Genomic DNA, 26,538 nt, shown 5'->3' with positions numbered 1-26,538 from the left:
CACTAGCTCCAGAGTCCCTACCTGTGGGACCCCTAACCCTAGCTCCAGGTGCACTACCCCTGGGGCCCCTAACGCTAGCTCCAGGGGCCATACCCATGGGGTCCCTAATCCTAAATCCAGGGGTCCCATTCGTGGAGCTCCTAACAGTAACTCCAAGTGCCCCATACCTGGGGCTACTAACCCTAGCTCCAGGGGCCCTACCCATGGGGCCCGTAAACCTAGCTCCAGGGGCCTTACACGTGAAGCCCCTAACCATAGCTCCAGAGGCCCTAACTGTGCAGCCCCTAACCCTAACTCCAGGGACCTTACCCGTAGGGCCCCTATCCCTAAGTGCAGGGGCCCTTCAACCTGGGGCCCCTATCCTTAGCTGCAGGGGCCCTACCAGTCAGGCCACTAACGCTATCTCCAGAGGCCCTTCACGTGGGACCCCTAACCCAAACTCCAGGGGTCCTACCGCTTAGGGCCCTAACCCTAGCTGCAGGGGTCATACCCATGGTGCCCCTAAACTTAGCTCCAGGTGCCCCATCCCTGGGGCCCCTAACCCTAGCTTTAGGGACCCTGCTCGTAGGGCCCCAAACTATAGCTCCAGGGGCCCTACCCATTGGGATCCTAACCCTAGCTCCAGAGGCCCTACCCTTTCCTGGCTGGACATGTGCGAAGGATAAAACATACATCCTAAATGAAACAGTCTGACTTTTTATTATGGAGAAAAAACAAGTTTTAAAACGTTTATATGTTGGAGGACTTGGCCATACTGTATCTGAGGCTGAACTGCAGGAAAGATTCAGCAAGTTTGGAAATGTTACAGATGTGGAAATTGTTATCAGGAAAGATGACCAGGGGAACACTATGAAGACTTTTGCTTATATCAACATTAGCATTTCTGAAGCAGATCTTAAAAGATGTATGTCTATTTTAAATAAACCTCTCAACTCAGCTACAGGGCTCTACCCCTGGGGCCCCTAACCCTAGCTACCGGGGCCCTACCCATTGGGCTGCTAACCCTAACTCCTTAGACCCTACCTGTGAGGCCCCTAACCCTAGCTCCAGGGTCCCTAACCGTAAGGTCTCTAACAATTGCTCCGGGGGCCCTACCACTGGGGCCCCTAACCCTAGCTCCAGGGACTCCTTCCCTGGGGCCCCTAACTCTAGCTCCAGGGGCCCAACCCGTGTGGCCCCTAAACCTCGCTCCAGGGGCCCTACCAGTGGGATCCCTAACCCTAACTGCAGGGCCCCTACCTGTGGGCCTCTAACCCTAGTTCCAGAGGCCTTACCCATGAGACCCCTAACCCTAGCTCCAGGGGCCCTACCACTGAGGCTCATATCCCCAGCTCCAGAGGATCTACTCCTAGGGCTCCTAACCCTAGCTCCAAGTATCCTACCCATGGGACCCCTAATGGAAACTCCAGAGGCTCTAACCCTTGAGGACCTAACCCTACCTCCAGGGGCCCCATCCCTGGTTTCCTAACCCAGCTCTAGGGGCTCTACTCGTGGGGCTTCTTCCCCTAGCTCCAGGGGCCCTACCCGTGGTTCCCCTAACCCTAGCTCCAAGGGCTCTACCCGTGGGACCTTACCCTAGCTCCAGGGGCCGTCCTCGTGGTGCCCCTAACACTAGGTCCAGAGGCCCCACTACTGGGAACCCTAACCCTAGCTCCAGGGGCCCTACATGTGGGAATCATAATCCTAGCTCCAATGGCCCTACTTATGGGACCCTAACCTTAGCTTCATGGGCCCTACCCCTTGGGTCTGTTACCAAAGATCCAGGGGCCCTACCCCTTGCGCCACTACCCCTATCTACAGGGGCCCTCTCCGTGGGGCCCCTAACCCAAGCTCCAGGGACCCCACCCCTGCATCCCCTAACCCTAGCTCCAGGGGCCCCATACCTGGGGCTCCTAACCCTAGTTCCAAGGGCCTTACCCATGGGGTCCCTAACACTTGCTCCAGGCACCCTGCCCGTAGGGCCCTTACCTTAGCTAAAGAGGCCCTACCCGTGGGGTCCTTAGCCCTAGCTCCAGAGACCCCACCCCCTGGAAACCCAAACACTAGCTCCAGGGGCCCCACCCACGCGAACACTAGCCCTAGCTCAAGGGCCAAGTCCCTGGGGCCCCAAATCCAATCTCCAAGGGCCTTAGCCATGTGCCCGCTAACGCTAGCTACAGGGGCTCTATGCGTGGAACCACTAACCCAATTTCCAGGGGCCCTACCAATGGGGCCCCTGTCCTTAGCTCCAGTGTCCCAACCCATGGGACCCCTAACCCTTGGTCCATGGGCTCTACCCCTGGGGCCCCTAACCGTAGCTGCAGGCACCCCACCACTAGGACCCCAATCCCTAGGTCCAGGGCCCACCCCTAGGACTCCTAACCCTAGCACCATGAGCCCCAGCCCTGGGGTCCCTAACCCAAACTCTAGGGTCCCTTCCTGTGGGGCCCCTAACCCTAGCTCCAGAGGTCCTACTCATGCGACCACTAACCCTAGCTATAGGCGCCTTACCCCTGTGTCCCCTAATCCTAGCTCCAGATGCCATATGCGTGGGCCCCTAACCCTAGCTCCAGGGGCCTGACCCCCAGTACCCCTAACCCTAGCTCCAAGGGCCCCATCCCTATGGCTTCTAACCCTAGCTCCAGGGGCCCAACCCATGGGGATCTAACCCTAGCTACAGAGTCCTTACCCGTGGGACCCCCAAACCTAGCTCCAGGGGCCCTACCCGTGGGGACCTTAACCCTAGCTCCAGGAGCCCCATCCTTAGGGCCCCTAAATCTAGCTCCTGGGCTCCTGCCCCTGGGGCACCTAACCCTAGCTCCAGAGGCCATTCCCTTAGGATCCCTAACCCAAGCTCCAGGGGCCCTATCCGTGGGGCCCCTAACCCTAGCTCCTGAGGTCCTACCTGTGGGAGCTCTAACCTTGGCTCCTGGCTTCGTGCCCATTTGACCCATAATCCTAGCTCCAGGGGACCTACCCGTGGGACCCCTAATCTTAGCTCCAGGGGCCTTACCCCTGGGGTGCCTAACCCTACCTTCAGGGGCCCTACCCGTGGGGCCTCTAACCCTAGTTCCAGGGGCCCCACTCCTGGAACCCCTATCCCTAGCTCCATGGGCCCCATCTCTGGGGCTCCAAACCCTAGCTGCATGGGCCCTACCCCTGGGTCCCCTAACTCTAGCTTCAGGGGCCCTACCAGTGGGACCCCTAACCCTAGTTCCATGGGTCCCACCCCTTGGACCCCTAACCCTTGCTCCAGAGGCCACATTGCTGGGGATCCAAACCCTTGCTCAAGGTGCCCTGCCCATGGGGCCGCTAACCCTAGCTCCAGGGGCCCCACCCCTAGACACCCGAACACTAGCTCCAGGCACCCCACCCCTGGGACCCCCAACCCTTGCTCCTGTGGCCCCGTCCCTGGGGCTCCTAGCCCTAGCTCCAGGGTCCCTACATGTGGGAACCCTAACCCTAGCTCCAACGGCCCTTCCCGTGGGGCCCCTAACCCTAGCTCCAAGGTCCCTTCTCGTGGGACCCTTAACCCTATCTGCAGGCCCTGTACCCCTGGGTCCCCTAACCCTAGCTTCAGAGGCCCTACCCATGGGGCCCTTTACCCTAGGTCAAGGGTCCCTATGCATGGGTCCCCCAACCCTAGCTCAAGGGGCCCTATCTCTGGGGCCCCTAAACCTAGCTCCAGGGGCCCTGCCCGTTGGACCCCTTTGCCTAGCTCCAGGGTCCCTTGAAACACTTGGGAAAATGTGTTTGACTGTTCAGGCATTGGGAGCTCAGCTAAGAATGCAAATGCTTTTCAAAGACTGCGGGGACTGTGGGATCGCTGGAGTCCTCAGTCTCCCCTCCCTCCCTCCATGAACGTCCATTTGATTCTTTGGCTTTCCATTACGCTTGTCACGCAGCACTGTGCTGAGTCCCGGCTGTGGACTCTGTCTATCATAGCCTGGAGATTTTTTCAAATGCTTTGTCATTTCGTCTTCTGTAACGGAGCTCTGATAGAACAGATTTGTCTCTCCATACAGCGATCAGATCCAGTACCTCCCAGACGGTCCACGCTGGGGCTCGTTTTGGGTTTGGGACTGCATCGCCACCTGTGCTGATCAGAGCTCCATGCTGGGCAAACAGGAAATGAAATTCAAAATTCGCGGGGCTTTTCCTGTTTACCTGGCCAGTGCATCTGAGTTCAGATTGCTTTCCAGAGCGGTCACAAGGGTGTACTGTGGGATACCGCCCGGAGGCCAATACTATTGAATTGAGGCCACACTAACCCTAATCCAACATGGCAATACCGAACCCCTCGTCAGGGAGGAGTACAGATATTGGTATTAAGAACCCTTTATATCGATATAAAGGGCTTCATTGTGTGGACGGGTGCAGGGTTAATTCATTTTAATGCTGCTAAATTCAGTTTAAATGCGTAGTGTCGACGAGGCCTAAGAAAGCGGCTGTTTGACCTACAAACAACGACAAAGTAAAACCTGCAAGAGCAGCCTTTCAGTTCAGAGGCCTGATAATAAGATGTTACTAATAACTGACGAAAGAGTTACAAACGACTAAAAACCATACTCAGAACAAACAAAATGGGAACACAGACAACACCATTATTCTTCGTTGCTCTTCAACCACGATATTTTCCCCATTGGGAGGTCCATCGCTCCTGGGGGTTCAGTGCCACAGTAACAGGGTGATGTGTGCAAGGGATGGAGGAAGCTGCTATTCCATCTCCCTAGTCCAAAAATCAGTTTAATAGCTAGTCCTGAGATAGAGGAAGTATCAGTTAATAAAGTCATAAGAACTAATTTAACATTGTGATTCCAGCCAATGTTAAAATCATCTAACATTCAGGTTAATAGAAACATTTCTAGTCCTCTGCATAGAACGCTCAATTGATGCAAAAATAGCAAGTTTGCTTTAAAAAGTCATAAAAGGGGTGTCATCCAGAATCTGACACTTGGTGAAATGTAAGTCTAGAACACACAACCAGTTTGGGGATTGTGCTCTGCTTCTTAAAAATCTGCCTTGAGATTGCCACTCACAGTCACAATCTACTCCAGATGGCTGGGGCCCTCTCATGGATCAGTAACTGGTTAGCAGCTTGGAAAGAAAGAGTAGGACTAAATAGTCCTTTTTGCAGTGGAAAGGGGTAAATAAAAGGCTTCCAAAGTATGAGACGAGGCTACAGACATTAGGGCTGGTCAGTTTAGACAAGACCGTAGAGCACCAGCTCTCAACCAGGTGTCTGCCAAAAGAAAACAGGCTTGACCCACATCCCCAAGCCACCAAGCCTACCTGCCTGCATTGAAGGGGGAGAGAAAGGGCACAAGAAAAAATTGCAGCATCAATGCAGAAGAGAGAACTCTTCCCCTGCCATTATCAGTAAGGGTTGCCTCACAGCCACTGACTCCCTGAACAGAAATAGCAAAAGTCCAACCACAATTCTACTTCCTTTCCACTACAAGAGATAATGGGTGGGAGCTGCTCTCTTGAGACTGTCCTGCTGCTGCCCAGGCACATGGCAGACAGACCTGGGCCCGCAAGCCGAAGGTTTTGATCACTTGAAGGCCCAGAGGGAAAAGAGACAAGTGCTCGTTTATCACAGAATGGCTTTGATCCATTGACCTCTGGGTTATGGGCCCAGCACGCGTCCGCTGCACCACTCTGCTGGTTCTTTACTCCCCCTGTCACCCAGCCACCTCTATCTGGATTAGTGCCTTACGAGCCCTCACGCTGGCAGGCATATGCGCCGGCTGCTAGGCAGCTGCCCTGGTCACAGGCTTTTACAGCTTCTACAGGGTAAAAAGGATCTATTTGGGGTTTGGACCCCATTGGGAGCTGGGTAGCTGAGTGCCGGAGACGGGAGTACTGCTTAAACTGTTTTCAATTAAGCCTTCAGCTCGTGGGGGATGAGGTTCAGCCTTTGATCCGTGTCTGCAGCAGGCAAGCGCCTCTGGCTCAATCGGCCCCCACCCTGCCCCCGCTGTATTAGCAGCCTAAAACCTGGAGCAAAGGCACACGCCTTGCAAGGGAACAGGAGCCGGGATCTCGAACAAATGTCAACATTTTAGTAAGATGACGTTCAAAGAAGAAAAAGGTGTATGGTACAGCATTTAGGTGTAGAAGTTTCTGGTGATCAGGGAACAATGTACAGATTACCCAGGGGGTGCGAAGTTCGGTTTAAGATCAGGTGGCGTAAGAAATACAGAATCTGCAATAGCCCTGACTGGGGGTAAAAGGCTAACGTACAGACACTGAGTTAGGAGGGTATGTTGTCCATGTGAGGGCTACGTTCAGGTGTGGAGTTTAAGAAGCGGATACGACAATGAGAATGGATTCACCCGCGTTTGGTGAGTTTTAACATTCAGTGTTTCTTAATCTTTGCCACAATCTAGTTTAAGCAGGGTCGGTATGAACTCTACCCTGCCATCTGTTGGTGATCTGTTGTAAAGGCCTTTTGAGGCTGATGTCATTTGCATGGTTACAACCACCCAAGATTGCATGAGGGAATGCTTGTCCAAATGGTCATTTCAGCTGCTGTGGGGTCCCCCATCTCTTTGTTATTGGGGCAGGAGTAATCAAGTGTATTTTCCTGTTTAGTTTGGATCAAGGAGAGAGTAACTGTACCTGGCATTTGAGGCCTGAGAGCTTGCCCCTCCCCTGGAAAAGACTCATCATTAAGGGGTATGGGTTCCAAACCCGCCCCCCTCCCCAAGTGTGTGGGAAGTAGAAATAGATGTTTGTTCCTGGTCTGATTGATTTTGTGTCTGGTGTCTAAAGACAGAGGTATTTTTGAAAGTCTTTAGAATTGTTGTTAGTACTGAAGTTTCTCATCTTAAAGTTATGCTATTAGAGTTCTTCTACAGTATATTTTCGTGCTGAAAGGTAAAAGGTTGCTCTGTGTGTGCTGTTATGGAGTGAAGTAACAAAGGTTGGTTGCAGAGAGGGTGCATGTGCCACAAAAGTTGTGCCTATCCCACCCCAGCTGTGGTCCCAGAGTCCAGAATTTGCATAAACTCACCCCCTTACCTGTGACTAACAAGCTTGCCCTGCTAACTCTTCCAGCAAAACAGGCCAAAGAAAGTGTATGCAAGCCCTGTACTGCAGCCCCAGTACTATTTTTGGTTCCTTCCCACAGATCTTTCACTCCGCACCAGTCCAGTTCCTTGCTGTTGCTTGTCCAACCACTGCATGCATGTGCTAGACCGGACCCTGAGCTGATTCCTGACTGTTGTGCTCCATACAGCCTGGCCTGTCTGTGTCTCTGTGGTGCAATGGGTCAGCACGTTTGGCTCTTAACTGAAAGGATGGTGGTTTAAGCCCACCCAGGGACAGTGATAAGCCTGTGCTACTTCCTTGCTTTCCTGCGGGCAGGGCCGGCTTTAGGCCAATTTAAACAATTCCCCTGAATTGGGCCCCGCACCCAAGCCCTGCTGGTGCACTGTACTAGGGTGGCCCAGCTTCCCCAGGGGGCAATTTAAAGGGCCTGAGGCTCCCAGCAGGGACTGGAGCCTCAGGCTGTTTAAATTGCCACCAGAGCCACACTGCTGGAGACTTGGGGGCTATTTAAAAAGTCTGGGGCTCCCCTTGCTTCTACTGCCCAGGCCCTTTAAACAGCCCCCGGAGCCCCGCCACTTCCCCAGGGCTCCCGCGGCAATTCAAAGGGCTGGGGAGGTGGAAGCAGGGGAGCCCCAGGCCCTTTAAATAGCCCCCGAGCCCTGGGCTGCTGCTGCAACCTTGGTGGAGGAGGGGGCACTTACCGTACAGGGTAGGCTGTACCCCTTGTACCCGCATCCCTGCCCACAGCCAGCCCCTGCTGCACCCCCTGCCCTGCCTGAACCAGCCCCGCACCCCGTGCCATGTCTCCAGTCAACCCTTGCCGCACTCCCCTGCCTTAAGCCAGCCAGTCCCACACTCCTCTGTCTCCAGGCCTGCCAACCCCTGCGCACTCCCCTGAGGCCCTGCCTGAAGCCAACCAGCCCACTCCACCCCACATCCCCCTGCCTGCTGCCAGCCCCTGTCAGCAGCCAGTCCCACACACCCTGTCCTGTCTGCAGCCAGCCCCACATGCCTTTCCCTGCTTGCAGCCAGACCCTACCTCCAGTCAGCCCCTGCCCTGCCTCCAGCCAGCCCCATGTCCACTGGTGCCCTGCAGTTCCCAGGGCAGTAACCCTGCACACATGCTGCAATGAGAGGGGCAGTGAACAGCTGTGACCCACACATGTGCACACCTTAGGGTGACCAGACAGCAAGTGTGAAAAATTGGAACAGGGTGGGGGCTAGTAGGATCCTATATAAGCAAAAGACCCCCCAAATCGGGACTGTCTCTATAAAATCGGGACATCTGGTCACCCTGGCACACCCCCAGGGAGTGGCGGGGACCCACACATGTGAAACGGAGCTCATTTCTAGTTCAGGCCCATCTTTTTAAAAAAGAATTTTAGGTAGGGTTAACATACATCCATATTTTCCTGGACATGTCCAGCTTTTTGGTTCTTAAATAGACCATCTGGGAGAAATTTTTAAAAATATGGATGTATGGTAACCCTATTGGTACAAAAAATACATACTGTGGCACATCCCTTAAATCAGAACTTTTTACAGGGAACCGGCTGCTAAGAAATGAAAGGCTTTTATTTACATGATTTTTTTTTAGTCATCCCTGCCGGGGCCCCGTTGAATATGTTCGAATTGGGCCCCGCACTTCCTAAAGCTGGCCCTGCCTGCGGGGAGCCTCAAAGGTCCCATTTTGCTGCCTCTTGGCCTCAGTGCGTTCAGCTAGTGGCCCGAAGACCGGGCTGGATGTCATTCAGAAACCCATCTCCCAGCAGCTGTTCCAGAGGCTCAGGTTTAATCCTCAAGGCCGAGCACAAAAACTTTCAGCCAGGAACATTTCGCTCTCTCCCCGCCTCCGCCCAAGTGGCAAAGGAGAAGCAGACGAGACACGCCGGCTCAAAGACGCCTCCCTCCCACTTCCCTGTAGGCTTTGCAAAGCTCTTGGCCTGCCTCACGCCTTGTCAGGAAAGCGCGGCCATGCTACTCATGCCTGAGTCACGTCCGCAGCCTGGCCTGCCCTGGCTGACGGTGTGCAGAGCCACGCCAGTCAATGGCAGTTTGAGTCAGGAGGCTAGGCTCTTTCCCCTGACAGCCACACACACAGCACTGACTGGTGTCCCGAGAGCCTCCTTCCTGTTCTCCCGCAGCACATGCTGCCTGCCAGTGTGGGAGGGAAAAGGGGACCAGGAAGTACTGCAGCCTCATTCCAGGACAGGAGGCCCTCGCCATACCCAGGCCTGCCTCTTGCCTTCAGTCCAGGTAGCCTCATGGCCTAGGCTCTTGGTGCTCTGATGGTCACTGCCTTGCTGGAAGGCCCTGAGGGAAAAGAAGCAAGCACACATGTAGTAGAGGATGGCTTTGATCCATTAATCTCTGGGTTATGGGCCCAGCACACTTTTGCTGCACCATTCAGCTGGTTTTTCATGAATGCTGCCACTCAGCCACCACTATCTGGATTAGCACCTTATGCGCTCTCACACTGGCAGGCAGATGCGCAGTCTGCTAGGCAGCTGTCCTGGTCACAGGATATTACAGCTTCTACAGGGTAAAAGGGATCTATTTGGGGTTTGGACCCCATTGGGAGCTGGATAGCTGAGTGCCAGAGACGGGAGCACTTCTTAAACTGTTTTCAGTTAAGCCTTCAGCTTCACCCTCACCTGAAAAGTACTCACCATTAAGGGGTGTGGGTTCCAAATGCCAAAAGCATGTGGGAGGTAAGATTGGGTGTTTAGCTGTCTCTGGTTGTTTTAGTTGATTTCCTTTTTGCTGTTCTTGGTGTGTAAATGCAGAGACATTTTTGAATTTCTTAAAATTGCTGTTAGTGCTACAGTCCCTCACCTTAAGCTTATGCTATTAGATCTCTTCTGTGATATATTCTGATTCTGAAAGGTAAAAGGTCGCTCTGTGTGTGGCATTATGGAGTGAGGTAGCAAATGTTGGTTGCAGAAATGAGGCATGTGCCACAACAGTCCTGCCCCCCAGTTGCATTCCCTGAGTCCAACCTGCAAAATTTCCATGCAGTTAGAGTGGAAAAGAGCATTTTACCTAACTGTGAAGTTGCTTACAACTTTCAGTGTGTAAGTGAGATCAGAACCCCCCACTCTAAGCACATCTAAAATTTATACTTAACTATTACTGATCTTAGGTCTGTAGCATAGAACTGAATTTGTACTACAATTACAAAGAGCTTTATTTTTAAACTAGAGAAGAAAAAAAGCCATAAATTCTGCAGTTAGAAACTTCAAAAAAAACCCATAGTACTAAATTTAAACATTCATTTTCAACCTTTTTTATTTCACTATGCTTTGGAACCCATGTCCCTTGCCTAATGAGATATATGTAGGTTCGGGTGACTCCCAAAAGCATGACCTGCTAAGGACCGTTCTATTGTCCTTGATTCATATCACCAGGATAACTACACTTTATTACTCCTGCCCTAATAAGAAAGAGATTGGGGATCTCACAGCAGCCGAAATGACCATTTGGACAAGCACTCCCATCATGCAATGCGGGGTGGGTGTGACCATGCACATCAGCAACAAAAGACTTTTACAACACATCACCAACAGATGTCAGGGTAGAGTTCATTCTGACCCTGCTTACATCCTCCCCACAACCAAGAATTGGTGCTCCTGGTAAATCACACTCCCTATTATACCAAATCATTGGTATTGAATGCTGAAGTCACAGCTAGCAAAAGTAGCCACCCATCTCTGCCCTGCAGCATCCAGCTTAGCACTTGTTAACACATAAGTCAGTGGATTGTTCTCTGTCCATACCTGAAACTGAGCACCACACAAGTAGTCTCCAAAGTTCTCAGTGATGGCCCATTTCAAGCCCAAGAACTGCAGCTGGTGGATGGGATAGCAAATTTCGCTATCAGACAGTCCTCAGCTGGCAAAGGCTACAGATTTACATTTGCCTTCCACTTCCTGGTACGAGACTGCTCCCAAACCCTCCAAACTGGCATCAGCATGCAGGATAAATGGCTTGTTTGGGTCAGCAGAGACTAGGACTGGCACATGAATATGGCAAATAATGATTTCCCGTAAAGCTCTGTCACATGTCTCATCCCGCCATGTCCCAAATGGAAAGGAGAGGAGTCCCTCCCCTGTCCCAGCCCAAGAACACCAGATCTGTGGAGGCAAGATGTCTGTAGCCCAAATCAGCTGGAGCTGCTGGGGCAGGAATTCTCCCCTCAGCCCAGGCCCACTGGAGTTGCTATTGCAGTAGGGGAGAGATGTCTTTCATCTAGTTCTTAGATGCCCTGATAAGAGGGGGGTTGAGTTTTTTCTTCCCACCTACAGCTCAAAATTCTTTTTCCCCCACCACTTTCTGCTCTAGCCTGATCTCCCTCTTTCACCTCAATTCTCTTTTTCCTGGTCTTGTTCCAGAGCCCTGACAGCCGAATTCTTTGCCCTAACCCCGTGCCCTCTACTGCACCCTGAACCTCTCATTCTAACCCCACCCTAGAGCCTGCACTCCCAGGGCTAGTGCCCTCATCCACCTGCACTCCAACTCTCTGTCCCATGTACCCTGATTTAGGGTGTACTAATAATATTAATTTGGATAATATGATGAAAATTTAATTTATTAGCTTACATTTTATTTAATTTAATTGAGTTACAAAGTTACAGTTGCTTTTCTGCTATTCAATAGATACATAAGGCATTATATGCAACAAAGTTTTGGTTAATGTCTCTTACCACACTTCCTTGATAACCTGGTGGTAAGAGACACAGAACCAGCCTTGCAGTTCAGATTTCTCAATTCTTGAGTGAAAGATGCAGCGCTTAGAAAGAGCTACTGTTACTTAGGGTTTACTTGACTAAGTTAAACTTAAAATCAAAACCTAATAAACAAAGAATAAAAACTTACGGAAATGGAGCTTAGCCTAGTTCCCTTGAAACTTAAAGTTTCAGAACAAGTACAGCCTACTGCTAGTACATAGAGAGAGAGTGGAGGAAGTAAGTCAGAATGATAGAGTGAAGTGCTCTAGTGAGGTGGGTTACCTCTTTTATAGGGCACAAGCACCGGAAATCCTTCCTCCTATGTCCAAATTTCATTCCTCACCCACAAAACGTGGGTGAGGAATGAAATCAGGCAAATAATACTTCACAGGCTAGTATGTTTGTGCATGTTGATGACATGTACATATGCACATATGTTCCCTTGTGTTGTACCTGTTAAGTCTGTGGGTAGAATACTGAAAAAAAAACCCTATGCCATTCTCCATTGTCGATTGGTCTAAGTAAAGGTCTTAGACAGGCGTGAGTACTTATGTATTTAAGTAAAAAGATACAGGTCAACTTTGCTTTCTTAGTAAAAGGTCACAATATAGATATATTAACCTTGCCTTAGTTTAACATACAGGATATGGCCTGTAGGGTCTCGTAAGTCATGTGCCCCAGCCTCCTAATCATTTCTATTGCCCGCCGCTGGACCTTCTCCAAATTGTCCACATCCCTTCGCATGTGGGACCCAACCCCAAAAGTACCCACATTTCACCCCAATGGCCCCCAAATGCCAGATTTTAATATGTACATAGGGTGCTCCCATGGTCATGTCACTCCCGAGCTCTCCAGTGGAGCCTGCTGGTGGAGAACAAGGTCAAAATCAGCCAGGACGTCGCTCAGTCAATTCCCTGTACTCCCAGCAGGTGGTATCGGAAAGCTCCAAGATGGCTCACTTCCCTTTCTCTCATCAGCTTCAGGCCCCAGGGTTACAAATACACAAACTAGTTGGGATTCTCCCCTGGGCTCAGGGTGTGGGGCTGCTCTGAGGGGATGGACTTGCACACTTGAGATATTAGTGCAAAGATACAATTTCAATTTCTCTTAGAGAAATTTGAGGGCAATTTATATTTGGTAAAAATCTTATTTCGTGAAAGGAAAGCTGCAGTGATAGCCTGGTTACTGGGGTGCAAAACACTTTCCTCCTGCAAGAAACAAGAAGTTAGAATTAGACATTTACATCATTTGTTCCAATGTTGGCACAGGTTTAATTTTGCTTCTGTGCTGATTTGTTTCAGGCGGTGACTGTTTTGGTTTATTGGATTGTTTGGGTTTTTTAAGTTGGAATGGAGATTTTAATTGACATTTGCTGGATTCGAATGGCTGACCTGCAACACCAGTTTTGACATACTTCTGCATATTTTATACAGATTTGGCCAGTATTCAAGGATTCAATTCCTTTATAGGAGGTTTTAGAGTTCAGGCTTATTTATTTGATGTTATTTTATCATCCTGCTGTAGCACACCTTTTTGATAAAACCTTGAAATTATTAATTTATGGCATTTGTTAGTTTTTATTTTTAAAAACAAAGTTTTTCTTAATGTTTGGGTTTTAAATTAAGCATTGTTTTTGGTTTCAAATTTTCATTTAGGTTTTGGTTGTTGATGGGATCTTTAAGAACTGTGGATTTAATACTAAAATTTGGACAGATTTAGCTTATTGAAAGTAAACTGTTCACTATTTTATTTTAATAAAGGTTGTATTGCTGTAAACCCTGGCCAGTGGGAGAGGAGATGAGCCTGGCCTTTAACTGAGAAGGAGCAGAGGCATGGGAGAGGCCAGGTGATGGGGGGGCACAGCCCCCCAATTTTTTTTTCTACCCACCTCAGTCTCCCACCAAACGAGAAGAGTCTGATGCCACTCCTGCTGGTCACTGGGTGTCACTGCTGCTCCATGGGAAACATGCTCTGTGCATTACGCAGCTTGGTGAGAAATACACTCTGTGCCTTACCGTGACTGGTCCGTGGGTGTCACTGCTCCTAGAAGGCAGACACACGTTGTGCATTACACCACCTGACCGCTGGGTGTCATTGCTGTATCAATGGAAACACTTTCTGTGCATTACCCTGAATGACCACGAGGTGTCACTGCTGCTCCAAGGGAAACATGCTCTGTGTGTTACTCCGATTGGCCACTGGGTGTCACTGCTGCGCCAAGGAAAACACCTTCTGTGCATTACTCTGACTGCCCACTGGGGGTCACTGCTGCGCCAAGGAAAACACATTCTGTGCATTACTCTGACTGCCCACTGGGTGTCACTGCTGCTCCAAGGGAGACACAAGAATGGCCAGACTGGTTCAGACGCAAAGTCCATCTAGCCCAGTATCCTCCTGTCTTCTGACAGTGGCCAGTGCCAGGTGCCCCAGAGGGAATGAACAGAGCAGGGAATCATCAAGTGATCCATCCCCTGCCGCCCATTCCCAGCTTCTGGCAAACAGGCTACAGGCACCATCCCTGCCCACCCTGGCTAATAGCCCTTGATGGACCTATCCACCATAATCTTATCTAGTTCTTTTTTGAACGCTGTTATAGTCTTGGCCTTCACAACATCCTCTGGCAAGGAGTTCCACAGGTTAACTGTGCAACTGCCCTGAGCTTACCCCCTTCCCCTCGCCAGGTTGTATATGGGAAAGAGAATGAGGATGAGGAGAGCCATGATGTGTCTGTCACTGGCTGATGCCTCAGTTTCCTCTAGGCAGCAGTGCTGCAGGCTCCTTTGGTCAGTTCCCATGCAACTGTGTCTGGGGAAGGGGGAGTAGATACTCATGCTCCCCAGCCCCATTCCCCTCCACCAGCAGCTGGGAAATCCAGGCCAAATTTAACCCTGGTAGCTGGGCCGGGATTAGCCTGGGCCGGGGTTGGGCTGGGAAGGAATTGCGGTGGGGAAACAGACGCACCTGCTGTGAGGGAAGATCCTTCCATTCCCTGCCAACCTCCTTCACTCCTTGCAGCATGGCACCCCCTAGAACTTCCTTCTCTGTCATGGAGGCTGTCTGCTGCCTGCTTCTCCCTTAGCATCATCTCTCCGCACCCTGGGGCACTGGCGTCGCCCATCCTGTGCAAACAGGCAGGTCCCTGGTCTTCCCTGTGGTGCTGCCCTGCAATTTGGGGAGGCAGCTACTGGATGGAATCATATCGAAATATGGGGGTGGGCAAGGCTGGGGATCAAGACTCTTGGGTTCTCCCCTCAAATCTGGGAGGAAAGTGGAGGTTAGGGGGTAGAGTCGGAGAGGGGCAGGGCTGGGATCCAGGGCTCCTGCTTTTTCTCCACTTCCTGCAGCTGCTTCGGCCTTTCAGTGCGTTTCCTGTTGCAAATTCATTTGCTGACTTGTGCAACCCACCCCAGAGGTGGCTGCATCTCAGTGTTGGGTGAGGCATCCTTGGCTACATCACCCCCTAACCGTGTCTCTCTCCCCACTGCAGGTGACCCTGCAGCACTTGGCAAACATCCGCAAGATCGTGGGGGGTGCTTTGAGCATTGGGCAGGCAGGGGCCAGGTGCTCAGCCCGCCTCCCCCCCAAGAATGGGACCCAGCACCCCCTACTTTTTACAGGGATTAACAAGGGGCAAAGGGGAGCAAGTCAGAGAAGAGGGTGGCCAGGGTCTGAGCAGGGGGTGGAAATGTGTTGGTCGGGTGAGGTTAAGTAGCTGGAGGCAGAGTTAGGAGAGGGGCTGAAGGGCAAAATCAGGGACGAGGGAAGGAGCCGGAGTTAAGCCCAGGGAGAGATGCTGCCAGAGGGTCAAACCCCGGCACAGGCAGGGGCAGAGAGGTAACAGTTACCCCGGGGGGCTGAGACTCCAGTGTTTGCAAACATGGGGCAGGGAGCAGAGGGACTTTTTTATTTCCCCTCCCACAGCCAGCACCGCTCAGCATGGGCTTCCCAGGGCTGGGCTCTTAAAGGCACAGGCATCCCACTGCCTAGACCCTGCAGCTCCTCTCTGATGTAACCTACTGAGGTGCTGCAGTAGGAGACTCAATTCAGTGAAACTGGGCATTCCCTATACGCCCCACAGCCAGGGAGCTGTGCACCCCCTCCCTCGAATTTCCCCAACACCCCGCCCCCCAGTTGTCAACTAGTTACATGCAGCTCTGTCAATGTTGTCATTGGTTGCAAATTTGAATGGAAATTGAAACGTTCACACACACTTTAAAAGCAGGTACAACGTATGAAAAATACTTGTACTTGAGAAGGTTAAATAGGTTTGGAAAGTCTGGACAAAGCCAGGTTTCCTCACGCAGCTGTTGTGTTTGCTGACAATGTCGGGGCATAGGCTTCAGCAATGTTGACCAACCTAAGCGCTGGTCTACACTACGGGGGGAAATCAATCTCAGATACGCAACTTCAGCTACGTGAATAACGTAGCTGAAGTTGAAGTATCTAAGATTGAATTACTCACCATCCTCACGGCGCAGGATCGATGTCCATGGCTCCCCCTGTCGATTCCGCAACTCCATTCGGGCTGGTGGAGTTACGGAATCGATATAAGAGTTTTTGGGGATCGATATATTGCGTCTAGATGAGATGCGATATATCGATCCCCGAGCAATCGATTGCTACCCGCCGATACGGCGGGTAGTGAAGATGTACCCTTAGAATTTCAAATGATGATTTGTAAGCGAGGTGTGAATGAGCTCTCCCCTGACAGCTAGTGATGAGCAGGGTTGAAGGAGGCTTTGGGACCAGACTGTATTTCCATGAACTCACCTACTCTGCCGAGGTATCCAGTAGACAGAGCTGGGCTGCCTCTGCTCTAGGTGCCCGGAGGAGGGAAAGTGTGTGGGGCTCCAGCCTGGGGCTCTTCCTCCCTCCTGCCAAGCCCTGACTATTAATCCCAGCCCTGGCACTCCTTTCTTCAAGCGTCATGTGGGCCAGAGGAAAAGTGTGGCAGGAAGCACAGGGGCCAAACTTGTGGGCACCAGCTGAAGCAGCGAGAATCCCAACCACCATGTCAAACTGCAGGAATCAGCAACTAGGGTGGCAAGTTTTAGATCCCCAACCCATTGTGGCCATCACGACCAAAGACCTGGCTCCCGTGGGTGAGTCACCCAGCAGGAGGGAAAAGACTCATTCTTGTACAACTAGAGACAGGGAAGTTGAGGACTGTGAGCTCCAGGGCTTTACCACAAGCCAACACCAGGTCCCACTGAGAGTTGAACTCAGATTGCAGGATTCAGTGTCCCAAGTGTTGCCCATTACACCATGGAAACAGCTTGTGCTGCTTTCTCTGGCCATCAGTGACCCTCACGGGTCTGGCTTGTGTAAGGGACTGTTGACCCTTTACTAAAACTTAGTGTGTGTGGTGGTGGTGGTGGTGGTGGTGGAGGGTGGTGGGGGGGTCGGTTGGCTAGTTCCTAGCACCAATAGAGGTGGAAAGGGTCAGTGGGAAATCAGGCCCCTGAGACAGACAGTCCCCAGGGGCAATGGGGAGAGGCCAAAGCTCCAAGTTAGCTGGACTGACAGGCCAGGCAGTGTAATGAGGGAGTCACCAGGCCAGGGGGTCCCATCCAGTGCCAGCTTTAGGTCAATTCCCCCGATTCCCCCAAACTGGACCCCGCACCTAAGAGGGCCCCATGCCTGCACCTATAAGGGCCCCACGCCTTAAAGAAGAGAGCCTAACTTTTTAATTTTTACTCATCTGGCGGCAGCTTGAGTCTTCAGTGGCACTTCAGCTGTGGGTCCTTCACTCACTCCAGGTCTTCAGTGGCATTTCGGTGGCGGGTCCTTCAGTGCCATGGAAGACTTGGAGCGAGTGAAGGACCCACTGCCGAAGTGCCGCTGAAGACCTGGACCACTGCCAGGTATTCGAATTGGATCCTGCAGTTCCTATAGCTGGCCGTGGTCCCATCCTCCATGGGAGCGGGAACTGAATGGGCCAGAGAGGGGTTGAGCTAAGCAGAGAGCAGGAGCCCAAGAAGAGCGGCGAGCAGAGTTGTGCAGGTGTAGTGCCAGAAACTGCTCCCTGTGGGATTTTGTTACTGATACCTGAGGTTGTTCTTATTTGCTGAAGAACAGTTTTCCTCAAACAGTTCCCGCGCTGTCTGGATGGGTGAGTAATTCGATTTTAGATATTCGACTTCAGTTACATTATTCACATAGCTGAAGTTGCGTATCTAAGATCGATTTCCCCCCCCTAGTCTGGACGAGCCCTCCGGCTCTTCTGTGTTTGTGGAGCAGACAGAAGGTGCCTTTCGGCCTGTGATGGTTGAGGCTAATTCAGTTGTCTCGGAGTTGGTTGTAAATACAGCTAAAGCCCAGGAAGGGAATGGTCCTAAGTTTGTGTCTGCTGGGGAGAAGGCCCTGTAACTAGGTTGCATCCAGTTAGTGTCTTAGCAAAATCCCAGAGACCAGACAATTCTGGTGCTTGTAGTTTGCCAGTTGCTAATGTGTGGTTGGAAAAGGATGTAGCAACTCTGTCTAATCAGGGTGATACCCTAGCCAGGGCACAAGGAGAGCAAAAAGATGATTTAATTGTGTTACCTACTGACAGTTTGAAAACTTGTAGCAAGAAGGAAAAGATTCCTGAGCTTGTTAATGGCCAAGGGAAGGAGAATGCTTCTAACCTGTTATCTAGAAAATCTATAAGTTTGCCTGAAAAGGAATTGTGTAGGAATCTGCCTGATGGGTCAGAGGTGATTCTGGATGTAAGTGAGACCCAGTAAGAGTCTGTGGGGGCTCAAGAAAGTGTTCCTTTAGAGCAAGCCCTGGGTGAAGCAGGGAAGGGCAGAGTTTCTGTGAGAGGTGAATTGCTGCTTAGAGAAGCTACTAAGGAAAGAAATCCTCATGGTAAGCTGTGCAAGCAGTTTGGTACAACTAAAGGGTGTGGAAGTGATTTAATCAAGGAAGTTTCAGTTCCTAACAGACAGAAATTTTCTATTGTAAATGGATCCACTGACTTTCCTTTTGAAAAATCCAGTGTGAATGGCTTTGAGACTGTCTCTGATGAAGTAAAAGTTGTTAAGGAATTTAAACAGCCCTATGACCAAGTGCCAAGGATCTGAGGAGAAATTTGGTTACTGGTGTTTCAGAGCAGAACAGTTTTATGGCCAAATGCTTGAGGATGCAGGGGAGAGCAAGCAGACTCTCACCCTCCGACTATTTGAATTTGTGTGGTATCTCTGTAAAACAGGGTCCAGCCTTGGAATGGGTAGCAGCTGAAAATCTAAAAGCTAGTGTCTGTGTTGATGCAAATTACCCGACTGGGAGGGAGAAGAAAGACTTGCTAATAGCTGTTAGCGCAGAGAGCCCACCCCTTAAGCCAGTGAATTCTATTAAGCAAGAGAAATCAGGGTGTGATCCTAAAGGAGGAGGAAAGAGAAAACTGAATTTTGCAAAGGGAAGCCGCAGGTTAACCCTAAAATGTCAAAACCCCAATGGTATTGAGCCAAAGGTATGGCATGACAAACATAATTATAGATGGACACTTGCAATGAATTTGTTGTTATTGCTAATGGTAAATTTTGTAACTAGAGTAATGCTATTACCAACAACTGTAAAAATGTACAATGTGCCTAATCTTTTGGAAAATCCCTTGAACATGTTAACAGAAATATATGAGATCACACTTTATGTTAAAAGGCCTTGTTATACTGATGTTTCACTGCTAGTGCCTGTAAACAGTCTTGGAACTTTTCACAGAAGAAAAGACATTCCAGATCTGATGTGCTGTATGAAAAGGGAAACTGAGGCACACTACCATATTGCTTTCATGACTAAATGCCAAGATTCCTACACTGTGAACAACATTAATATTTATATTGATTTAATGTTAATTGAGTTCCAAACATTTGCCAGAGCTTGTACAGATAAAATAGCTAGTTTCTTTAGCTCTTGGCAAGATCATATGAAACATCCAGGAATCCTGCTGCGAGAGCAGATCCAATCCACTATTGTTCTAACCAAGTTTGGCCTTAAGTTCGTAAAGAGATTCAATCATGTTATTGAACATGAATTTGGTAAAACATTTCAGTTACACACTAATATGGCTTCTAACCCAGTACAAGCTGTAATAAAACCAAACCCAGGATGCAGAGCTTTTGGGATGCAGTCAGTGATGTTAGTGTCATCCCTTCCTGCATCAATTTTGCATTGAGGGTGTGATGTTATGAGTATAATATAATATGTCACTGAAAGGTGACAGGGCCAGAAAGAGTTAATTAACTCACCTCACCGACTGACCTAACCCATGGGTGAATCTTAGGGACTGGTTAGCAAAATATGGAAATGAATAGAGCTTTCAAATGCAAGTCTGCATTGTTAGAGGTAGAAGGGGAGATGTTTGCTCAGGTCTTGTGGTGTAAGCAAACAGGTCTTGTCTATTGCTATGGTTTTAATTCAAATATCAAAAAAGGAATATTAGCATTTAAAATGATACTTGAGTGAAATAGTATTATTGTCTCTATGTCTCTTTGAAGGTTATGGTAATCTGTATCTGAACTGTTTAATGGATAAATTATTCTGTGCTAATTGCCAGGATGTTTGGGAGAAGGAGTTAAGCCTACTGTTTTCTTAGGCCGAAAGGCTGCTGGAAATGTATAAGAAGCCTGGGATACGATCCTTCTTCATCTCAGATCTGCTTTGGGTTTCAAGAGGGGGAAACTTTAAACCACAAGGATTGAGATCCCCAGTCACTGACTGGAGTCACCCTGAATATGGACATTGGATTATAACCTATGGACTATTTCTAAAAGGACTTTTGGCAACTACAAGCTCACCTCTACTATGTATCTGAACCTCAAGAATTGAATTCAAGTCTGTATGTGTATTGATCCTTTAACCAACACTCTCTCTTTTCTTTTCTAATAAATTTTAGCTGAGTTAATAACAATTGGCTATAGCATGTATTTTGGGTAAGATCAATGTTATAATTGGACCTGGGTATGTGGCTGATCCTTTGGGATTGGAAGAACCTTTTCTTTTATATGATGAAGTAAGATTTTCAGGAAACATCACCATATCTGACAGGTGTGTCTGGACGGAGGCCTAAGGCTGGGCACTTTAAGGGAACTGCGTGGTTTAAACTTCTAAGTAACCAGTGAGGTACTGTAGAAGCTGTTTTGTGCTGGTTTGGTAAATCTAAGTATTGAAATAACCACCAGCGTTTCGGGTTTGTCTGCCCCATTTTGTTTGCAGTTTACCCTGATTGAGTGACCTCAGCTGGCTCCCACGGGCAGCACTGTCACACCTGCCAGCACAGGAAAGGCCGCTCCCCAGTCCCTCCCCAGCTCTGTGAGGGAAGGCAGCGCCAAGCCCCCGCAGGAACGGCCGCTCCCCACTCTCCTCGCAGAGCTGGGAGAGAACCCAGCGCCCCGCCTGCCCAGGAACGGCCGCTCCCCACTCTCCTCGCAGAGATGGGGAGGGAACCCAGTGCCCCGCCCCCGCAGGAACGGCCGCTCCCCAGTCCCCTGGCAGAGCTGGGGAGGGAAGGCAGCGCCCTCCCCCCACTGGAACGGCCACTCCCTACTCCCCTCGCAGAGCTGGAACGGAACCCAGTGCCCCGCCCCCAGAGGAACGGCCACTCCCAGTTCCCTCTCAGAGCTGGGGAGGGAAAGCAGCGCCCCGCCCCCGCTGGAACTGCCACTCCCCAGTCACATTGCAGAGCTGGGGAAGGAAAGCAGAGCCCCGCACCTGCTGGAATGACGGCCCCTCAGTCCACTCACAGATGTGGGGAGGGAAGGCAGCACCCTGCCCCTGCAGGAATAGCCACTCCCCCGTCTCCTGGCAGAGCTGGGAAGGGAACCCAGTGCCCCGCCCCTGCAGGAACGGCTGCTCCCCACTCCCCTCGCAGAGCTGGGGAGGGACGGCAGCGCACTGCCCCTGCTGGAACAGCTGCTCCTCAGTCCCCTTGCAGAGCTGGGAAGAGAACCCAGTGCCCCACCCCTGCAGGAACAGCCACTCCCCAGTCCCAGGACCGGCTTAGGAAGTGCAAGACCCAATTCGAACATTTTCGGCGGGGTCCTGGCGGGGATGACTTAAAAAAAAAAGTGGAGAAAAAAAAGCCTTTCATTTCTTTCATGTATTATTTACTTTCCATAACTATATAAATAATACAATTAAATATTATGTACATTGCATCACATATGCTGTTGATTCATTATTAATGACCGCCATTTCACATGTGTGGGTCCCTGCCACTCCCTGCGGGTGTGCACATGTGTAGGTCCCAGCTACTCGCTCCCCCCCCATTGAAGCAGGTATGTAGGGTTACTGCCCTGGAACTGCAGGGCAGCAGTGGACATGGGGCTGGTTGGAGGCAGGGTCTAGCTGCAGGCAGGGCAAGGGGTGCAGGGCTGGCTGGAGATGGGGGTGTGGGATGGGCTGGCTTCAGGCAGGGCCGCAGGGGGATGCAGCAGGGGTTGGGAGGGCTGGAGACAGTGGAGTGGAGAACTGGCTGGCTTCAGGCAGGGGAGTGCAGCGGGATTGGCTGGAGACAGGGCAGGGGGGTTGGGGCTGGGTGTGGGCAGGGTGTGCAGGGCTGGTGCGGGCAGGGGTGTGTGGAGGCTGGCTGGCTTTGGGCAGGGCTGTGGGGGGTGGCTGGAGACAGGGCGGAGGGTTTGGCAAGGGCTAGCTGTGGGCACAGAGTGCAGAGCTGGCTGGGGGCAGGGCAGAGGGTGCAGCAGAGGCAGCTGGAGCCCCAGCCCTTTAAATAGCCCCGAAGCCTCCCTCTATCCCAGGGCTCTGGGGGTTATTTAAAGGGCCCGGGGCTCCCCTGCTTCTACCCCGCCCCAGACCTTTTAAATAGCGGCTAGAGCCCTGGAGAATACATGTGGGTGGCGGGGCTCCAGCGGCTATTTAAAGGACGGGGTGGCAGAGGCAGCTGGAGCCCTGGCCCTTTAAATAGCCCCCTGAGCCCCCCGCTATCCCAGGGCTATGGGGGCTATTTAAAGAGCCCAGAGCTCCAGCTGGGAGAGCGGGGTTGCTTGACGCACTTCAGCCGTGGCTCCGGCTCTCGGCACAGGGCCCTCTTAGGCGCAGGGCCCGATTCCTGGGAATCGGCTGAATCGGCCTAAAGCCGGCCCTGTGGGGATGGAACCTAGTGTCCCGCCCCTGCTCGAACAGCCGATCCCCAGTCCCCTCGCAGAGCTGGGAGGGAGGGCAGTGCCCAGCCCCCACTGGAATGGCCACTCCCCAGTCCCCTGGCAAAGATGATGTGGAAACACTCCGCCTCTCCCTTGCTGAAACGGCCGCTCCCCAGTCACCTCATAGAGCTGGGGAGGGAACCCAGCGCCCTGCCCCCGCTCGAACGGCTGCTGCCCAGTTCCCTTGCAGAGCCAGGAAGGGAACCCAGCTCCCCGCCCCCACTGGAACGGACGGTCCCCAGTCCCCTCGCAGAGCTTGGGAAGGAACCCAGCACCCCGCTCCGTCAGGAACGGCTGCTCCCCAGTCCCCTCGCAGAGCTGGGGATGGGAGGCAGTGCCCTGCCCCCACCCCAATGGCTGCCGCCCTGTCCCCTCGCAGAGCTGGGGAGGGAAGACAGCTCCCCCCCCCCGCTGCAACTGCCGTTGCCCATTCCCCTCCCAGAGCTGGCGAGAGAAGCCAGCATCCCACCACAGCTCAAACCGCCACTGTCCAGGCCCCTTCCATAGCTGGGGAGGGGAGCCGGCGCCTCACCCCCGCTGGAACCGCTGCTCCCCACTCCCCACCCAGAGCTGGGGAAGGCAATGCCCCGCCCCCGCTGGAGCCGCCAATTCCCAGGCCCCTCCCAGAGCTGCGGAGGGAAGCCAGCATCCCGCCACCGCTCGAACTGCCACTGCCCAGGCCCCTTCCAGAGCTGGGGAGGGGAGCCAGCATCCCGCCCCCTCTGGAGCCACAACACCCCAGGCCCCTCCCAGAACTGAGAAGGGAAGCCGGTGCCCTGCTCCCTCTGGAACTGCCATTCCCCAGGCCCCTCCCGGAGCTGGGAAGGGAAGCCAGCGCCCCACCTGTGATGTTATGAGTATAATATAATATCTCACTGAAAGGGGACAGGGCCAGAAAGAGTTAATTAACTCACCTCACGGAATGACCTGACCCATGGGTGAACCTTAAGGACTGGTTAGCAAGATATGGAAATGAACAGAGCTTTGAAATGCAAGTCTGCATTGTTAGAGGTAGAAGGGGAGATGTTTGCTCAGGGCTTGTGATGTAAGCAAACAGGTCTTGTCTATTGGCATAGTTTTAATTCAAAGATCAAAAAAGGGAAAATTAGCATTTAAAATGATACTTGAGTGAAATAGTATTATTGTCTCTATGTCTCTTTGAAGGTTATAGTAACCTGTATCTGAACTGTTTAATGGATAAATTACTCTGTGCTAATTGCCAGGATGTTTGGGAGGAGTTAAGCTTGTTTGCTCAGGCCGAAAGGCTGCTGGAAATGTATAAGAAGCCTGGGATACGATCCTTCTTCATCTCAGATCTGCTTTGGGTTTCAAGAGGGGGAAACTTTAAACCACAAGGATTGAGATCCCCAGTCATTGACTGGAGCTACCCTGAATCTGGAAACTGGACTATAACCTATGGACTATTTCTAAGAGGACTTTTGGCAACTACAAGCTCTCCTCTGCTATATATCTGAACCTCAAGAATTGACTTCAGGTTTGTATGTATATGGATCTTTTAACTAACACTCTCTCTCTTTTCTTTTCTAATACATTTTAACTTAGTTAATCAGAATTGGCTGTAAGCATGTATTTTGGGTAAGATCTAAGTTGTAATTGGACCTGGGTATGTGGCTGATCCTTTGGGATTGGAAGAATATTTTCTTTTCTATGATGAAGTAAGATTTTCAGGAATCATCATATCTGACAGGTGTGACTGGATGGAGGCCTGAGGCTGGGCACTTTAAGGGAACTGTGTTGTTTGGACTTCTAAGTGACAAGTGAGGTACTATAGAAGCTGTTTTGTGCTGGCTTGGTAAATCTAAGTATTGAAATAACCACCAGCATTTGGGGTTTGTCTGCCCTGTTTTGTTTGCAGTTCACCCTGAATGAGTGACCTCAGCTGGCTCCCACGGGCAGCACCCTCACACCACCCCCGCTGGAACCGCCACTCCCCTCTCCCCTCCCAGAGCTGGGGAGGGAAGCCAAGGCCCCTGCGCCGCTCGAATTGCCACTCCCCAGGCCCCTACTAGAGCTGGGGAGGGAACCCAGCCCCCCAACCCTGATGGAGCAGTCACTCCCCAGTCCCCTGCCAGAGCTGGAGAGAGTACGCAGCGCCCCGCCCCCGCTGGAACCACCACTTCCCAGTCCCCTGGCAGAGCTGGGGGGGGAATCCAGCACCCCACCACAGCTGGAACGGCCGCTTCCCAGGCTCTTATCAGAGACGGAGAGGGAAAGCAGCACCCCACCCCAGCAGGAACGGCCGCTCCGCAGTCACCTCGCAGACCTGTGGAGGGAAGGCAGCGCCCCGCCCCCACAGGAAGGACAGCTCCCCAGTCCTATTGCAGTGCCGGGGATGGAAGGCAGCACCCCACCCCCGCAGGAACGGCCGCTCCCCAGTGTTGTTGTCACTAGGCATAAATCTAAGCCTTAGTGAACCAAAGCTCCTCCATGTTGAACTCTACTTGATCTGCAGCAGCACAGGAACCAGTAACAGGGGAGTTTCAGTGGGAGTTCTGTTGGAGGAGCAGGTTTTTGTAGTGTGTAGTTTGTGGATTGTATTGTGTAGTGTGTGTGTGTGTGTAGGCTGCTAGGGGCAGTGTGCTGGGAGAGCAGCGGAGCCCTGATTAGGGGGCGGGGCTTACCTGATTAGGGGTCCTATATAAGGAGCCAGCCAGTCAGGCAGCAGCACAGACAGTTGCATCTCATCCCCTTAGTCACTAATGATTTTTCCAGTTAAACTAATGTGTTCATTGGGGCAGAGTACGATTTGGTTCACAGCGTGTTACATTTGTCTTTCCTCTAGAACCATGTTCCAAGAGAGGAATGTGTTTATTCTGGCACGTAGACAGTGGCTCTTGAAATGGGAAAGGCTGATCAATCTAGTGTGACATATCACTTTCTTCAGACTTTGGGGATGCTTCCTCCCTTTGTATTTCTGAAGTAAAGAACTCAGCAGCATTTGGGATGAAATGGTCTATGTTTTTCTACAGCACTATTTGTATCAGATCCTCCAGTGTGCAATATTCACTTCACCGCAGGCAGATTTTGGCCCTAAGTCTAGCAGAGCTGACCAAGAGAGGTACAGCCTTGTATATGGGAACTCTCTGCTGGTGTAGAGCCAAGGGAGTGGCTCCTTCACTCTCCTCCCCCTCCTTGCTGTTGGGATGCAGGTTTGGCTGAGGCTTCTCTACACCTAGCTGATCCTTCGAGGCTGACTTAAGCTACACCAAGGGGCCAGACCACCATACAGCCAGACCAGCACTGGGGGAGCAGATCTTTGCACATCCTCACTTGCCCCTGCTCCACAAGAGCTGCACCATTCCATAGCAGAGGATCTGGTTTTTCATCTCTCAGTAACATATTCTCAAGTAAAAACTGTTATAAAGTACATTTCTGTGACCACAGCCGCCAAGTATAAGAGAATGCTTAAAGTTCCAGGACCCAGTTCTCCTCTTGCTGAACTGAAGCCAATGGAGCCAACACTGATATAAGATAGCAAAGAATCAGGTCCTCAGTATGTGATACTGAAGAGCTGGTTCCATCAAACAGCTCTGGAACTCTTGTCATAAGTTACCGTGTCTTGCTTCCTAAAACTACACAACACACTTCCCATCTAATCCAAATTAAGTGTTAGG

The 26,538-nt window shown here is 51.4% G+C and overlaps 1 protein-coding gene and 1 non-coding gene across 2 annotated transcripts in view; both read left to right on the top strand.

Annotated features, from left to right (window-relative positions):
- Positions 1 to 26,538, top strand: part of LOC127055902 (zinc finger protein 707-like) — a 673,013-nt gene that overhangs the window by 222,852 nt on the left and 423,623 nt on the right. The window lies entirely within an intron of this gene.
- On the top strand, positions 7,237 to 7,310 carry TRNAK-CUU (transfer RNA lysine (anticodon CUU)). Its single transcript has one exon. It is a non-coding gene; the product is annotated as a tRNA-Lys (tRNA).

The sequence above is a fragment of the Gopherus flavomarginatus genome, chromosome 7 (assembly GCF_025201925.1).
Source record: "Gopherus flavomarginatus isolate rGopFla2 chromosome 7, rGopFla2.mat.asm, whole genome shotgun sequence".
NCBI lineage: Eukaryota > Metazoa > Chordata > Testudines > Testudinidae > Gopherus > Gopherus flavomarginatus.
This window is presented reverse-complemented; position numbering and strand designations above follow the sequence as displayed.